Source organism: Ranitomeya imitator, chromosome 7 (assembly GCF_032444005.1).
Source record: "Ranitomeya imitator isolate aRanImi1 chromosome 7, aRanImi1.pri, whole genome shotgun sequence".
In the NCBI taxonomy this organism is placed as follows: domain Eukaryota; kingdom Metazoa; phylum Chordata; class Amphibia; order Anura; family Dendrobatidae; genus Ranitomeya; species Ranitomeya imitator.
This window is the reverse complement of record NC_091288.1, coordinates 221,436,535-221,442,534: the sequence shown is the minus strand read 5'-3', so window position 1 is coordinate 221,442,534 and position 6,000 is coordinate 221,436,535. Positions and strand designations below refer to the sequence as shown.

At 46.0% G+C, this 6,000-nt stretch overlaps 1 protein-coding gene across 3 annotated transcripts in view; it reads left to right on the top strand.

Moving 5' to 3' along the window:
* Window positions 1-3,010: 3,010 nt before the first annotated feature.
* The window catches only part of LOC138645662 (uncharacterized), a 37,428-nt gene continuing 34,438 nt past the window's right edge, over window positions 3,011-6,000 (top strand). The window contains exons 1-2 of one of the 3 annotated variants that reach the window (XM_069735113.1): window positions 3,026-3,298; window positions 4,310-4,416. The gene's annotated coding sequence lies outside the window, so the exon portion shown is untranslated. Of the gene's footprint in view, window positions 3,299-4,309; window positions 4,417-6,000 lie in introns of all 3 variants that reach the window. The other 2 variants (XM_069735115.1, XM_069735116.1) reach the window with 2 other exon arrangements.

The window sequence follows — 6,000 nt, the reverse complement described above, 5'->3', positions numbered from 1 at the left end:
CGCGCCCGACGAGCGCCGTTTCACCTTGCAGCTTCTTCAAACCAGAGGGGCGTAATGGAGACCAGGAGGTCCAATTTATTCCATCATCCTGTCTTTTCATGTTATGTGATTTTAAAAAATATTGTTTCAATAAAGATCAATAATACTTTTATCCACTGCCCTACGTGTCACTTCGTACCTCGTTAGGTAACTCTATGCAATCATTGCTTGTGAAGTGTGTAGTTCTACCTTTTTATGGAGTAAAATATAAAATTATTAGCTTGTCTCTTCCTGCTCTAAACGAACTGTCGCGTCCTCTGAAGTGAATTACGCTACTGATTTGGGTTGGCTCCAGACCTGTTAATTCTTAGGAAAATGGAGCTGGTGGCAGCATACCTTGTTCTGTGCATTTGGAAATCTGTGTAGCGATGGCGTTGATAATTATTGTTCCTGCCTGAGTGGGAGTAGTTATATCGCCCTCGCTGCAGCGTGTCCATTACCCAGTACATAGCAGGCAGCCTTTCTGGTTACCCTAGGTGCAATACCTAGTCTGACCTGAGGATAAGGTGGGCGCCAGAGAGCAAGTTCCAAAACGGAACTAGGAAGTGGTATATAGATAAATCCCCTTCAGAAGGAACCAGGGGCAACCAAAAAACCCCTGTTCGTGACAAATTGGTGTGAGTGGTGGGGATGATAAAGGTATCCCCTCCCCGTGAACCGTGACAGATTGGTGGGATCCGTGACAAATTGTTGGCAGCACGGTGTTAACCGTGACAGGGAGGATAGTAGTGTTTAGGCTATCTCCCTGCAGAGCACAGATTCCCGGTAGCCAGAAGAGGTTGTGTCAGACTCTAGGAGGCACAGCAGAAACTAGCAGGACAGCTGGATTATTACATGTAACCTGTCTGCTCTAATACCCAGGATTCACAGTGACACATAGAGCCCGGGTCATGATAGAGACCCTGTAAAAAGGCCCGAACCACCTATCATACGGGTTTATGTCCCATCTTCATGGAGGACAGAGAGAACTGTGAGGACCTTGATAGAAGCCATCGGCAGTAAGGGACTACACCACAGCGCTGGTAGGAAGGCTTCTAACTCCACCTGGTAGAGGGGACTCTGGATTCGCTTCCAAGCTGGCCGGACCTTGCCTGCCCTGTGATCTGGTGCCGTGGACTGTGGCTGCCTGAAGATTACAGTAAACCAGGTAAAGAGACTGCAATCCTGTGCCCTCGTTCTTTACTGCACCATTCACCATCTTCTATCTACACTCTGGGAAGCCCTGGGGACATACTTCACCTGTGGGAAGGTACACCATCTAGCTGCCATAACATCACCCCAGAAGACCCCTTTAAGCAGCGTCGGTCCCTACTGACCGAACACCACAGGTGGTGTCACGAACATAAACTTTATTCTTCACAACTCCCTTAAAAGACCTTTCCCTTTTACTTGAGCGCCCAGGGCTACGGATAGGGTTGCCGCCACCATGACAACCCGATACCGAGTACCCCACTCATATTGCCATATCCATCATGTATTGATAAGTAGAGCTGTATTTATACATTTTGGTGTTGTGCCTTCCCTATTATCTATAGTTAGCCTACCATACCTGCATATCTGTGCATATTGATGTGCGCAGATTGATACAGGATATATCTGGTTGCTCTGACAGTTGTTCCGGTGTATCTATGCACACTGCTCCAGCTAAACCTCCCCATGTAGACGTGGTCTACGGTTTGACGCACGCTGTTTTTTAAGAATTGTTTGTTTGTATTTTAAGATTGTTGAATGCATCAGATCGCTGCTGTGCAGCAGAAATGCAGGTGTGCTGTGAGCGCTGACCACAGGGTGGCGCTCACAGCTATCAGGGATCAGTTACCATAGAGGTCTCAAGGACCTCTATGGTTACCATTCTGATACATCGCTGACTTCCCATCATCTGACGGGGGTCGGCGATGCGCTCATTTCCGTCCGCGCGGCCGGAAGCGTCGGTTAAATGCCGCTGTCTGTGTTTGACAGCGGCATTTAACTACTTAATAGCGGCGGGTTAATCGCGATTTCACCCGCCGCTATTGCGTGCACATGTCAGCTGTTCAATACAGGTGACATGTCCCGGCTTTGATGCGGGCTCACCGCCGGAGGTACATCAAAGCGGGGGATCCGACCTCGGACGTACTATCCAGTCCGAGGTCAGAAAGGGGTTAAACTTTTATATGTCACCCTCTTTTTTAAATGATCATAATAAAATATTTCATTGTACTTCATGTCTAAGCCTCAGTCTCCCTACGCAGCCAGTGTTTGGGATTTTTGTATGAGCATGTGACTAAATTACGGTAGCAAAAAAATTTAGAATTCCCCGCCACGGAAATATATGATTTTAATATCTGAATGAAGGGCTTATCGTATAATGTCTGTGTTCACACCCGGCGGCAAAATCACTTCTCCATAACATGTATTGGGTACAGATTACGACATCTTATCTGTGCGCATGCGCCGTTGTGAGCGCTTGTGTGCCTGTCCGGACCTTGCGGTTCATATGCTGGTTTTCCGGTGGATGTCTGCGGTCCAAAAACCAGAAGTAACAGAGATCAGTGGCCCAAAGTCTTTCCCTCTTTATAATACAAGTTACTTATTCAAATCAGTAATTATTGTCCATCTGAGTAATTGTTTTCTTCCACTAGTTTTTATTGTTTTAACATTTTAGTTAACAAATAAGCAGAGGTGTAGATTGTAAAAAGCGACTTAGTGGAGGTGGAAGGGGAAGATGGCAGAGAAGGGTGGTAGGATAGGAAGAAGGGGACAATAACTTTATTGGGGTAAAGGAAGACAAGATATAGGGGGAGGGGATGGGTGAAGAATGAGGAGAAATACTAATTTTTAGAAAATAATGTAAAAAATTAGCAAGATTTGTGTGCACAATGACGTTATCCTACAATAGTCTGCCAAATTGTACCCCGGTAATGGCCACGTTGTAATGAGGGTGCGGTGGGAAATCCTTATCTATACGTCTGCAGTGGGAGATCAGTGACCCAAAGCCTTTTCCCCCTTTCGAAAACACCGTTTTTTTGCAGCCTCTTTTACAATTATGCACCTCGGGGCTCTTCACCGCTTTCTTTATTATCAATGTGATCATTTTTGCTCATCACTAAACTTCTCAAAAACTTAAAAAGAAAAGATTCCAAATAAGAAGTTGCTGAATAAGCCAACACCAACTTCTGCCTAAAAGACCAAACAGTTTGAAGACGGAAACAACATCAACATCGAGAGGACGAGGAGATTCTTTCACTTTTACTTTGCCATCTGACGAGGAAACAAGCAGGTAAGATGATGCAGAAAGAGGGATGGAGGGGATAATTAGGGGTGAGGTGCCTCCTTCTCCATCTGTGCCCCCACTGAACATCTGCACTGTCCAGAGCCCCCACTGCAGACCCCACAGCTGGAGGGTCCACAGACTCTGACAACCAGAGGAGAGACTCAGGCTGAGCCTTTACAGTCTTGGTTGGGTTCACCTCTGATTCTCGGCAGATCGCTAAGTTGTGGGTAGATTTCCCGGAGATATTTGTGTAGGACCCTGCAGATTGTATTCTGCAGAGATCAGACCTCATGGTGCCCCTTCTGCTCCTGAGATGTCTACCCACCACCCCATCCACCATCCTGGATCTCTGTGGCACACGTGGCTGCGGTGGGAATTGCCCCTTATTAATTTTATCATTGTCATCCATGGTTTTACGGCGTTTACACCAAATATAATCTTTGCCGTGGGAGAATGTTGGTGAGCGGCCAGAGGAAATGTGAAATGCCGCAGATGTTTCACAGTGAGAACTTAGCCTTATTGCTACAATGGCCACCGGTCAGGTCAGGGATATTAGTGCGTAAGGTCTGGCATGAGGTCACACTAATGAGAGGATTGAAGGGGGTCACCGCATCTAAGCCTAAAGTACCGAGAATATACGAGAAAACTTTATATACTGGAATCCAGGCTCGGGGTTGAATGTAGAAGACATGGTCCTTATATGAAGGGGGAAACGTCATGTACTAAGCAAGAGCTGGAGGCGAATATGGAGATGAATAGTTGTCGATAAGAGACTACCAGGGTGGAGAGGCAGGGTGTGGAGGAGCGTGAGGAGGCCAGAAGATGCAATGAGGAGGTCTAGATATGGGAGCAGAAAGAACAGACCCATAAACAGCCATAGACAGCGATGTGGACGTATTCAGTGTCACATATGAAATTACGCCTGACTCTTACATTATTTACCGGTCCTGGAGGGGAAGAGGAGGTAATCTAATCAAATTTCCTGGCCAAATTTAGGCTAATCTGTTTTTTTTCCAGTTGATTCGCTCATCACTACCGATCAGTCATTACCCAAGCTGCAAACAACTTATCTGCAGACACAAGAAGTCAGACATACAGTAGAGGAAAAACAGCAAACCCCAAAGGTGGGCTCCCCCTCGGTCATGTCTTATAATAAAATGTTGTAAGGACAAATCAGAGTGGCCATACCTGTTGTGAATTCTGCTTTTGGGCTCCCTCCGGTGGTTGTAGGTGGTAATGCAGTTGTCCCTGGGTTGCAGTCCTGGTCAGGTGCATCTGCTGATTGCAGTTCTGACTGGGGTATTTAGGTGTGCTGGATTCATTAGTCCTTGCCAGTTGTCCATGGTTGTTGGGAGGTGTTGGACCTCTGTCTGGTTCCTCCTGCCTTGCTGCCAAATCAGCAAAGATAAGTGTCTGGTTTTGTTTCTGTGGCACACATGCTGTGTGCTTGATAATTCAGTGCTATTTATTTGTTTTTTTTCTTGTCCAGCTTAGATTGTGTCAGCATTTGCACAGTCTACTTGGATTCTCAGGAGTTGCAGATATACGTTCCACGTCTTTAGTTAGATGGTGGAATTTTTTGTATTTTCTGCTGTGGATATTTTGGGAAGGGTTTTAATACTGGCCACTTAGTATTCTGTCCTATCCTTTCCTATTTATCTAGAGTGCATCTTTTGCTAAATCCTGTTTTCTGCCTGCGTGTGTCTTTCCTCTCCTACTCACAGTCAATATTCGTGGGGGGCTGCCTATCCTTTGGGGTTCTGCTCTGAGGCAAGGTAGAATTCCTATTTCCATCTATAGGGGTATTTAGTCCTCAGGCTGTGTCGCGGTGTCAAGGGTTTGTTAGGTACACCCCACAGCTACTTCTAGTTGTGGTGTTAGTTCAGGATTTGCGGTCAGTACAGTTACCACCAACTCCAGAGAAAGATTCATGCGGCTCCAAGGTCACCGGATCATAACACATACCGCCCTTACAAGAGACTAGTATAGTTCCGCTAATATTCCTGACTAGCAGCTCTATAATGGCGAACAGCACAATGCCTCTAGAATTCCTAACCTGCAGCTCCATATCAATGGTAATCTCAATGTCCCTATATTTCTTTGCCAGAACCCACATATTAACTACCACAGTGCCCCTATATATCACAGTTAGGACCCCCATAAAGACACCTACCACAGTGCAGCTATAATTCCCAGCCAGCACCCCCAAAATGGCAGCCATCACAGTACACTTATAAATCCTAGCCAACAAATGCTGGGATACTGAAATGAAACGTTATCAGGAGGCAAAGTCTGTAGTCACTGCTATGGCCTCTACCCCCTCCCTGAAATGAAGCATCGTGACGCTCGTTTCAGGGGCTGGGCTAGTCACTGCATGATGTGCACTGTGTGATGTGCACAATGACAGTGCACTCTCCTGCCGACTGTGCAATGTGCACAATGACAGTGCACTCTCCTGCCGACTGTGCAATGTGCACAATGACAGTGCACTCAATCGCCAACTTAGATTGGCAATAATAATCCAGTAACAGAGCGCACTGTCAGTGCACGTTGTAAACTGAATATCTGGAGTACAAAGACCAGTGATGTCACTTGTGGGGGATTCTCAAATTAAGTATCATCAAAAAATAAAGAAAAGCAGTTAGGTAGTGTCATTAGGAAAGGATCAGAAATTTTGAATTCAAGTATCGTAGTAAATAGTTTTCATT